This window comes from Leuciscus leuciscus, assembly GCF_965113295.1.
Source record: "Leuciscus leuciscus genome assembly, chromosome: 17".
NCBI lineage: Eukaryota > Metazoa > Chordata > Actinopteri > Cypriniformes > Leuciscidae > Leuciscus > Leuciscus leuciscus.
Window position 1 is genome coordinate 14,399,958 of NC_138741.1, and position 11,554 is coordinate 14,411,511.

At 38.0% G+C, this 11,554-nt stretch overlaps 1 protein-coding gene across 1 annotated transcript in view; it reads left to right on the plus strand.

Moving 5' to 3' along the window:
* foxg1a (forkhead box G1a) overlaps positions 1 to 4,698 on the plus strand; it is a 12,550-nt gene extending 7,852 nt beyond the window's left edge. The window contains 1 exon segment of the mRNA XM_082142615.1: positions 3,985 to 4,698. The gene's annotated coding sequence lies outside the window, so the exon portion shown is untranslated.
* The last annotated feature ends 6,856 nt before the right edge of the window (positions 4,699 to 11,554 follow it).

Here is an 11,554-nt window from a genome sequence, read left to right on the forward strand (position 1 = left end):
AAGCAATCCAAGAAAGAAAGAAAGGTTTGGCCAATCAAGCACAGATGCCTCTATCGTTTCTTTCGACTTCCGCCCGCGGCCTGATGGACAGCACGCTATGAAAGACCAAATCTGAAAGCAAAATGTATATCATTACGTATCACAAATAAAAAAATAAAAATAAAAATTAAATTTTTATTATTATTTGAAAACATAATTTAGACAAACAAACACCGAAGATGTAATGTCGGTTATTAGTTGGAGGCGGAGGAGGCCCAGAGAAGGATGGGCCTGCATGGCCTTTAAAACGGTCCCATGATAAACACGCGTAGGCCTAGGCTATAGGTTGAGAAGCCACAAAGCCATGTTGTGCCTCACTGTTTACAGATAAGGTTGATGATTTTCACTCAATCTATCCCTATATATTCTTTCATTATTTTGACGAACTAATTCGACTGGTTCTCTCAGAAGAGAATGAAGATATTTCCCTATCCCGTCTTCTGGGGTGAGGCAGGTTGTCTGTCAGTGAGGTATAGGCGACAGTCTGTCTACATGCCGTAAGCTGATCTGCAGAGTGCTAGAGGAAAACGGGCAAGATTCCTGGCCTGCAAGCCGAGATATTGATCTACCTCAGCCACCTAAACAAAGCCTCACCTGTTTCCCTTGTCCATACTTTATTTTATGCAGTCTAATGCTTGTTTTGTTTGACATTTCTTTTATTTCCATGGATCCGAACTTTGATACACTTTTGGGAGTACTACATAAACACTGTGTTGTACCTGAACATCCAGATCTCACCAGCAGCATTAGAGACCACCCTTCTCTCCCGGTGCAGAAAATTACTCCCCGTTGTCTTTACAGTTAGGCCAGAAAAGAAAAGTTTTCATTCAGCGGCGCAGTGTCCAATAACATCCAACGTGAGATAAAACTAATTACTCCATTATGCCTCTAGAGTTAATGTTTCATAAATTGGATCCACTAAAAGCTCCTTTATTATTTATCTGGCTTCGCTTTGGGCTGCTTGTTAAACATATCAAGATTACTTTCTGATCTTGTACAACTATTGGTCTGCAATGGTGTCGCACAGATTCATTCATACAGCCCTGCGCCCACCTCTTTTATCAGTATGCCTTGAACACGGTGCTGCTGCTGACAGACAGCCAACTTAACCAGAGAGGAAAACGTTGCCTCGGCTAATTTCATCCCTTTGTTAATTTCGGATGCAAATGCAAGCGGATTTGTTAGAGCCATAATATTTTACAACATTTGCGCGAGCGAGAACACATATACGCACATAGACTTACGCGGTAGTCGGAACAAACAGGTGCCAAACCCCTGTGGCATGCTTACGTGATGGTGAATAAATATTAACATAAACGTCACACGAATCACAGAGTGATGCAGAGTGTGAGACTTGATCCTGCCTAGTTGTGTATCATTTTAAAATCATAATTTAACGAGTTTACATTCCGATTCGTGAAATGACGAAAGCGATCAAACAGCGCAGATGGTCACCATATAAAACAAATGCTCTCTGTTGATCATTTTTAAATGATTTATTTGACGCTAAAACATGCAAACAGCAAACTTGTGTAGGCTACTTTTGCACTTGCTGTCGTTTTTCAGCAACAGTGTATGAGCTCCTGATTGAATGCTTTGAAAAATGTGGTGGCTGTTACACTGCTCTTGATGATCATCCTTACACCTGTGAAATATATGAATGGACAATACTCTAAATGGTGGCTGTGGCATCATTCCAGAGATAGCAGATAGATGTGGGTCATCTGTGCCCATGGAGTATCTTATCAGTGCATCGCTTTCTGAGGAGGGGACTCTTTATACTGATAAAAATGGTGCCTTACAGCCAGACTTTGGCTGCTCAACAAACAAGGCAAACTTCTCCATTGAGAACGGAGATTGTATACAGGAAGATGTGTTAAGATGTCTGATTGTTTGAGAATGATACAGAGACAGGCCCAAAGGATTTGGGCACAAGGACTTGAGATGAGGTTGCAAACCAATGGTGCTCTAATTTGTGAGGCATTGTTGACTAAGATCAAAGGGGTATTCCACAGGACGGATTGGGAGGAAAGATGCGGAGATCTGAGGGAGCATGCGTGTCTATATGGGTAGCTAGCTGAGCACACAGTGCTATCAACTACAAACTGGGGGTCTGTGGGTTTGATTCCCCAGTGGGGCACCAAAGAGAATGAATGGGTAACAGAAGGGTCCTAGTGTATAGAACTGCCGTTGTGCACCTGAGCAAAGCACTTAACCCCAAGTTGAGTGCTGCATCATGTTACTCTGGTCCCCTTAACCCCTCCTCCATCCAGGGCACCTCCGCAAAAGAGAAACTGTTCTCCAAGAGTTTTCCCAGGTTAAATAAAGGTATAAGGGGGAAATGGGAGTATTGATATTGTGAGAAAATCTGGCTGTTTGCTTTGAGGTGCAAGAGATATTCTTTTGAAGAAACAATAATGCCGGTATCGAGTGCTGTGAGGTTCTTAAACACTGAGTAAATAAGGATTTGTGCTTTTTATTTTTTTTACAAAAAAGATGTATTTTATTTTAAGTTCAACTTTACATATAAAAAAGTGTACAAGTAAACCACATTGTGATATATAAAGTTATATGAAGTGTTTAAATAAATCATGTCCAAATAAAAGTACTTGAGTCTGGGAGGAAATAAGGGTGTTTAAGGTGCCTCCTATTGACCTAAACTCTGTCCCTCTGATGCTTTGTGCACAAACCCGTGACCCGTTGAATAGTTTTCACTATTCATCCTCGTCAGAGTGACCGCACTTCAAGGAGGACCAGAGGAAGGGAGGGAGGCAGAGAAAAAGAAGGAAGAGAGATTAAGTCATGTATTATTTGGACGTGACTGTTATGAAGACGGTGAAGGAGGCATATGGTCATCTACATTGAACACAAATGTAGAATTTAGTATTAGTATTATGAATTAGAGCAAAATGTCAATATAACCAGACATTAACTAAAAAAAATATACACAGTAACTTGTGAAAAATGGCACAAGCTCATGTATAAATATGAAATATTGGCTATAGAGATATAATGTACATAAAATGTACATTGTGGTCAGAAATAGTGAAGGATGCTTTAACATAGCATCATGTTAAATATTATTGGTATCCTTGGCAGGAGATCCTCAGAAGTCACCATCAATTGATGGAGAATAACAATGCTTTATTTGGCAATAAATCTATGAGTCAGTATTAATAGCTAAATGTTCACTGATAATTTACAATGTTATTTTATTATATAAGGCAGACTTCTGAAAACAATTAGTATCTGTAAAGGTGGTGAGATGCCCATAACATGTTATCTGTTGCTTTCTGACAGAAAACGAATTTTCCATCAAAATAATAAAAAGGAAAGAAAGTTAATACCCTTTTATTTATTTTAGTTAAAAAAATAAATGTACACAGGGACAGAATAATGGCAAAATTGAACTAATGTTCTGTTGCACTTATTTTGCCATTATCATTCATCCATCAATCATACATGAATGTATTTTATTTTTGCTCTTTACATCAACAAAAAATGTGTTGCGTTAATAAAATGTTACTTATAATAGAATATGACTTGGATGTCCTATAAAATGTCTGATTCAAAATATTTTGTGTATTTTAATAAATACCTCATTTAATTTCAATTCTGTTTTAAATTGTCCGTGCATTTTGATCTATATTTCAAATTTACAGGTTTTAAAAATGTTTTGCTGTGCTCACCCTGTTTCTATATTTACTATTGTCAGTATGTTCTCAGTATCATTTTAGCAGCATATGTTTTTCTTTTCTTTTTTAAATATAAGGTAAATTTAGCTATATTACTCTTATGATGAATGATCTGGCATCTGTTAGTGTTACTGTGTCACCATTTTTCTTAGTGCCAAAAAGGCAGGGGGGGAGGGGGGGGGGGACAGAGGGATGTGCATAAATTGAAAAGAGAAATAACAGTCTTAAATTTGTCATTGTCTTCCTCTAGATGTCTGGCAGTGTGTGCTGCAGTAGCCTGAATCCACCCTGTGATGCGTTACTCACCCATGCTGAGAATGTTTACAGTTGTAATCAAGGTCCATGTAACTTGTTTGTGAAATGTTTTGCCTTTATGTTTTAGAGGTGCTATACAATTTGCAAATAGTAGGGCATGAAGTCACAGTTTGATTAAATTGCTGTCAGTACAAAAAGGAAAGAAAAAGAAAACAGAAGCATTGTACAAAACCAAGACTATTATTTTGCATCCCCTTTATAGAAGGAGTTGAATTTTTCTGTCTTTAGACAATCTTTATTAAATTAATTTAAATAGAAAAGAAAACCATGGCATTGTGCAACGATTTGCTTTGCTTAAGAAGATCTGTATATTTTCTATTTTACAAGCAATGTTTTGTGATATTTTGTTTGTTGTCAAGACAGTATTCCCCTGTTGCTAATGTTTTTGCTGTAAAGAAGGAAACATGCTGATCTACTGTGACCCAGTAAATTGTTACTTTGGGAGATAAAAACATATCTGTTGTCATTGATTCCTTTGGGGAGAGAAACCTTTGCATGAACACTTCTTTGCATGAAGCTTCTTTCTGTATTACCTGAAATGTTTCCCAACATTTGGCAAGTTTGCTGACAGAAATGAGATTGATGCATAAATAATTTCATATTTGTGTGGCAGCTTAAGGAAACCTTGAACAAAGGTCTCCTTAGACACACACTCTCTCTCTCTCTCTCTCTCTCTCTCTCTCTCACACACACACACACACACACACACACACACACACACACACACACACACACATAGGTGGACGCAATGGACCAGTGTCACTGCAGCAAATTTAATGAAAGCCTTCATGCATTTGTTTAAAAAAATAAATAAACATGTATCAGGCCATGGCACATTTCCCTCATGTGATGTGAGAGGTTTAAGCTTGCACACTTTCAACACCCAAAGGCTTCACTCACTGTAGACATTACAGGTCTCCAGAGATATCATCTTGAGGGTGTCTTTTATCGTCTACAGTTTTGAAAGTAAACAACACATGTCTCATTCAAAGAGAACTAATACATCATGGAGGAGATAATGAGGGCTTTTCGTTGCTTCCTAGGTGAGAAAACATCATAATGGAAAAGTGTGAAAAAAATACCTCAAAATGTACATGTGTATATATATATATATATTAGGTATAGGTATTATAGTATATTATATTAGCTGTTTTACACTACTATGGACCAGTACTTATGTCAACTTTTTTTATGTATTACAAAATACTTTTGCTGCTATTGAGCAAGTATGGGTAAGATTAATGACAGGTTTGGGGGTAAGGGTCAACAGTGTAATAATAGATGTAATAATCGAAAAACACAAGTATATAAATATATAGCACATATATCCATTGTAGCTATCCAATGATTAATTTACAAATAATAATAATACAATTATATCTACCTATCTATCTATCTATCTATCTATCACAAAATAAAGATAGGTGCAAAAGCAAAAAAAAAAAAAAAAAGAAAAGAAAAAAGATCTCACTTCAGGTCATGCATAAATAATTAAAACAAAATAAATCAACAATTTAACAAACGCTCTGGGGTTATTCTCTGAATGAGGACATAATCATTGAGGTATCGGAAGAGGGCGGCTAATATGTGTTGTTTCTATAAACACTTTGTCACAGAGACTCAACACGGATCAGAGCTCGAGCCCCAGTTTCAACACAACGGCCTGTGCGCAGTCCTCCTTCCTCGTGCAACAAATAAAAATACCTCTCTCCTCGTACTCATGCTGCGATAGTTTCTGATCATTTGAGAAAATAAAGAGATGCAGACTTTCATTCGGCCCTCTAGGTGGGTGGAACACGGAACCCAAGCTGCCCTCGCCACCAATTTTACAGAGCAATTATCTACTTGGATTCATGGGAGTTTACTAAACAAACGGCAGCCCCGCTGCGCCCCTCTCAGGCTACGGCCCAGATCAATTCTGCATCACAAAGCGCCATCGATGATCACCCTGCCTACACTCGCATCACATATATGCATCGATTATTTTTGTGTCTTAAAACAGGTGTCCGTTTTATAAATGTGCTACCTCCATGCATCTTATTAGCCTTAATTATTCACCCGAACAGTTCTGTGCGCTGATCCATGGCCATGCTGCTGTTGTTTATAGCAATTATGATTCATATTCTTTTGCCTTGCTTTTAAATAAACAACACTAACAGTCTGTCATCCTCAGACCAGTCAATTGCACTTGTGCGGCTATTAGAGCAGATATAGCTCCAGAGTCCCAAAAATCAATGCCACCGTGATTAGACCGATGACAGCAAATTCACAGTTTCAGCCGAGTGTTCAGGAAGAGACGAGGTGTATGGCAAATAAGTCGCACTTGTCTGCACACAAAGGAAAAATCCCCCCGTCTTTGTTTATGAGGTGTAAAAATCCGGAATGATTGCACACGGTACCGAGGACATTCGGGCTGTTTTGTCGCCAGCATTTTACGAAAAAATATTTTTGACAATTTTCAAAGTCACTGAATAGCCCCACAATCGACAGGTTTGGTTTAATCGACCTCAGAGAACAAATAGCCAACAACAAAATAAAGACATGGAAAAAAAGAAAGGAAAGAAGATTGAAAGGCTAGGCAATTTTGTCTCATGACAAAACAGAACATTCATAAAACAAGGACAATGTAAACGAAAACCTATTGAGAAAAAACCGTCAAGATTCTGGGTAATCGCCAGTCTGCGAAGACTGGCCATTTTTATTCACCTGCATTTTTATTCACTACTTTATGCGCTAGACGCGATTGTTAGGGCCTACAATATGTCATTAGATCAATATGTCAGACACACGTCATTGTCGGTTTTTTAATTTTTTTATTTTACTATTGAACTATTGATAATAAAGAAATAAATTATCTGCGTCATACATAGCTTCTTTGTGTCTACACTGTGAAAAATTATTGTTGCTTTAACATAGGCCTAAGTTGAACAAAAATAAGTAGCCTAACCTGTTGCCTTACAATTTTAAGTTCATTGAAATAATTTTTTTTAGTTAATACAACGAAGGAGATTGGTTTAATCAACAGAAACTTAAAATATTATGTTATCTGCACATAAATTATCTACGTTGATTTGACAAAATAATGATTTTTTTTTTTTTTTTTTTTTAACAAACCATGAACATATATATATATATTTACAGTAGCCTACATCAATTGTGCGTAGCTTACGGTCTCTTTGTGCAGCACTTCATAAAAACAAACATGAAATAGGCTACTTAACGGCAAAATGACATCCTGGGGGTGACCATGGAATGCACATACAAAGGATTGGTGGAAGGCCCCATTGCGCACTGAATTCGTCTGGAATTCAGGACCTTCGGAATAGCTTCCTCTTCGCGCTGTAGCCTTGAAGGGAGCAAAATGCCGTTTGTAATTCACCCATAATCATAAGCATGGGTCAAATAACAAATAATTAATAACGAACAATAATTAACATATAACATTGCAACAGTCATTGTCAAGTGTTTGATGACGTTGCACTGCAAAAAAAGATGTTTAAGTTATCTAAACTTAAATTAAACTGACTCAAAAATGAGTTGAATTTTGTAGAACTTAAATATAAAAAGTTGAACATGGCTTATCTTAGGCTATTTTGATGAGTTAAAGCAATGTAAAAACATATGTTGTCAACTTATTGATCATATCTTTTTTTACAGGGTGCATGGGCATGCCAAATTAATTTACTCTATAGTGAACTACAGATGCAGTGTGCAGGGAGTATAGTGAACACTGCATAAAAGGACCCTGTGAACTGGAAGGCAGAGTGTAGGCCGCCACGTGGACTCGTTTAAGCCCTTTTTAAAATCGACAATGGCTTGATAATTTCGAACTGAAGTCGACAAAATAAACCGTTCTTGTTACCCCTAATATGTCAAACACAATTGTGTTTTTGCGCAGTTTTCAGCTCGTCACTCTACGCGGTGAAGACACACGCAGTTTAAAAAACCTGTTATAATTGCCCGTGCGTTTACGCGAATCGCGGAGACAGACATTTGTTTACTAATTGCGGCAGTTATGTTTGTTTGGAGAGTTTTGAGGAAAGAAAATGGAAAGTCTCTGACTGCTGATCCTAACCACACAGTCCAAGATCAATCACTTTCTGCGAATGTATATTATTAAACAGCATGGGGTGGCTGAGGCGCGAGGCACGGGGCCGTCAGGAGTCCAGGGCTCCGAAGCGGCTCCTCTCTCGCGCTGCAACAGGGCAATTGTTGACACGCTTTTTCCTGCCAATCTGCAGCTCTCCTCCGAACGCGGCTGCCATGGCAACCTGCTCTTACCCGTGGCGGCAGCTGGCAGCCCCTCACTTACGAAGTTGTGCACGCTTCCAATGATTGTCGACTCACGAAAACGAGGGAGAGCTGCTCTCCACTGAACTGGATTTTGTCGTGGTCGGCTGAAATAGAAATAGCCTTACACCACTGCTATTTCAGTTGGCGAGACGTACACTGACAAGAGTCGAACTCGGTTGCCGCATTGGGTGTTGCTGCATGCTGGCTGTGGAATTTGTTTTGGTTATTTTTGGTTTGCGTCAGGTGTGCGTCCATTTTCTTGACTGCATGGAACATTTAAAACGACAGCAAAAACAGACATTAGTTTTGAAATAATCACGCTTAAAAATAAAGTTTATTTACTGGCATTGAATGCTCCAAGAAAAATCTTTAAAGGGATGGTTCACCCAAAAAATGAAAAGTCTGTTATCATTTACTCACCATCAAGTTGTTCCAAACCTTTACGAGTTTTTTTGTTCTGTTGAACACAAAAGAAGATATTTTGAAAAATTTTGGTTACCAGTTGAAGTTGGACATTGACTTCCATAGTATTTTTTTTTTCCTACTATGGAAGTCAATGGCTACCGTCAACTTACCAACATTCTTCAAAATATCTTCTTTTGTGTTCAACAGAACACAGAAACTCATACAGGTATGAAACAAAGAGGCTGAGTAAATGATGACAGACTTTTAATTTTTGGGTAAACCATCCCTTTAAGGTCCGCTGCACAACCTGTTCTTTATTATGGAAAAGGGTTCTTTAGATTATAGACCTATAATCTTCTTAACACTAAGGGAAAAAAATAGTTATTTTAAGAAAGGTTCTTTAGGGATCCAAAAATTGTTCTTCTGCAAAAAAAATTTTTTTAAGAGTTTTTTTATGAGAATGAGTGTTTTCATGTTTTTAAAGATCATGTATTAAACTCAATTTAATATGCATCTTTCCTTCCTTCACAGGGCCATAACCACCATAAACATTGAGGGGGATACATCCCCCAAAATTCATTTCGTGGTCAATCAAACATGAGTTGTTCTTTGACAGCTTCGTGAACTTTTACCTTCGGTTCCATCGTTGGGCCTGAAGACACGCTTTTCCTTTTACAACAAATCTTTCCTGTCTTATTATCTGCCAATGTACACAATGGCCCCTTCCTATGGTACATCTTTCTAACAGAACAGCTAAACTACACGTACGGTACCACCTTCTCACATGCTGAATGTGTGCAGGGGACACAAAGACTAGCCTCACTCGTCTCATTATCTTAATCTACTGCTTTCACCTGTGCCCAGCTCCAGCAGGAACACTCTCATATATCGACCCGCTGGCCACAAAGAGCCGCCGCTCCACCACTAAAGCCCGGTAAGCGATACCTCAGGGTGTCATACTGAAAATTAGACTTGGATTCGACCAGGGAGTCTTGCTAAGTAAGGGCAAGACCACAGGAGAAGTCTTTATTCAAAACAGATGTGCTGGAATACACAAGACCCGTGCAATGTGTGTCTGTTTTCAGACAGCTAATCTGTGAGTAGGAGAGACAAATAATGAATCAAATGCGTTTGGAGTTTTTGTGAGGTCATGAGGGGGAGATCTGTTCAGTGGGGTGTGGGTTGGGGCGGATAGAAGACATGTGGCAAGGAACATTCTCAAATGCTTTGTTTTAATATAATACATGCTGTATATTATCCATATGTGAACTGATGATGTTATTGCAAAGCCCTAGCTGATCTTTCCTCTTATTGCAAACACACAAGAAGCACCTGCACTGCAGTAACAAAGCACCTGTGCAGCGGTTATCATGCAATGACAATCATTTGGTGCATGTAATGGAAGGAGGGACCAGTATGTCAGAAAGACCACTAATGGAATAACATCAGTAAGAATGGTGTACATCTGTCATTCAGCTACTGAAATACATCTGATTAGAGAGTAATTAAGTGACCTTCAAAGCCCTGTGTGACAGATTAATATATACCTGACATCTCAGAGGTGTAACTGACATCGTGAGGGCAAAAGTTTTTGCATGATTGTCTATACTGAGGAGAATATTTATGAAAACTGAAGACACCACGACAGCCACAATTAGGCCTACCATTACCAACAGAATATGAACAGACCACACAAGCAACAATAGCCTGTAATTGAAAAAATTGTGCATCCCACCCAGAGGACAAAATGAATGTTTTGTGCTTTCTTTTCAAAGCATTTGTCTTAAATCAGTTGAGTCAGGCTTTAATTACGGGAAATCTGGAAAACAACTGATATAACAGGCTACCTAAAACTGGCAGGCCTTGTCTGCAGACCGAGTACTTGAACAGTTGTCCAACATGTTTGAATTTCAAATAACTCACATCAAAATGAAGGATTGCGAGGGTTCAGGCTTTGCGCTTGTAAGAATAAGGTTGTTAGCATTGTGAATAACAGCTGTATCCTTTCAACATTTTCATGCAATCATAACAGCTATTATTGTAATTTGCCAGGGGTTAACAGTAGGTGATTTATCTGAGTGAGTTTTGTATATTTGTTGCATATACTTGCAGGGCATACAAATGTTAGGTTATCTATTTCCTTTGTAACCCTTTTCTTTATTCAGATTAAATATCAAAGAGCAAAAGCAAAAAATTTTTTTTTTGATTGAACCAATAATTGTTTCAGTGGCTATAAAGCACACAAGGCATAGGCATAAATCAACTACATATCAGAAGCATGTATATGGTTCTGTCAACAACAACAAAACAGATGTTTTAAAACTTACAAAATATAAAATTAGTCAAATTAAAATAATTGACCACACCTGTACAACTGGCCTTGTTTTGTTTATTTATTAAATGGATATTTCACCCCAACATTTTTTAAAAGATGTCATCATTTATACACCCTCTTGTTGTGACTTTCTTTTTTCTGTGGAAAATAAAAAAAGATATTTTGAGAAATGTCTCGCTGTTGTTTTTTGTCCACAGAATGGAAGTCAATGGTAACCAAAACTGTGTTGTTGTAACCAAAACAACATTCTTCAAAATTTCTTCTTTTGAGCTTCACAGAAAAGAAAGCCATACAGGTTTGGAATGACATGAGGGTGAGTAAATGATGATATCATTTTTGGTAGCACTTTATTTTACAGTACTGTTTTGCATATACATACTATGAACCTATTATAGTAATTACAATAACTAGGTAACCCTGAACCTACCCCTAAACCTGACCTTAACCCATGTAGTGACCTTATATTACCCAG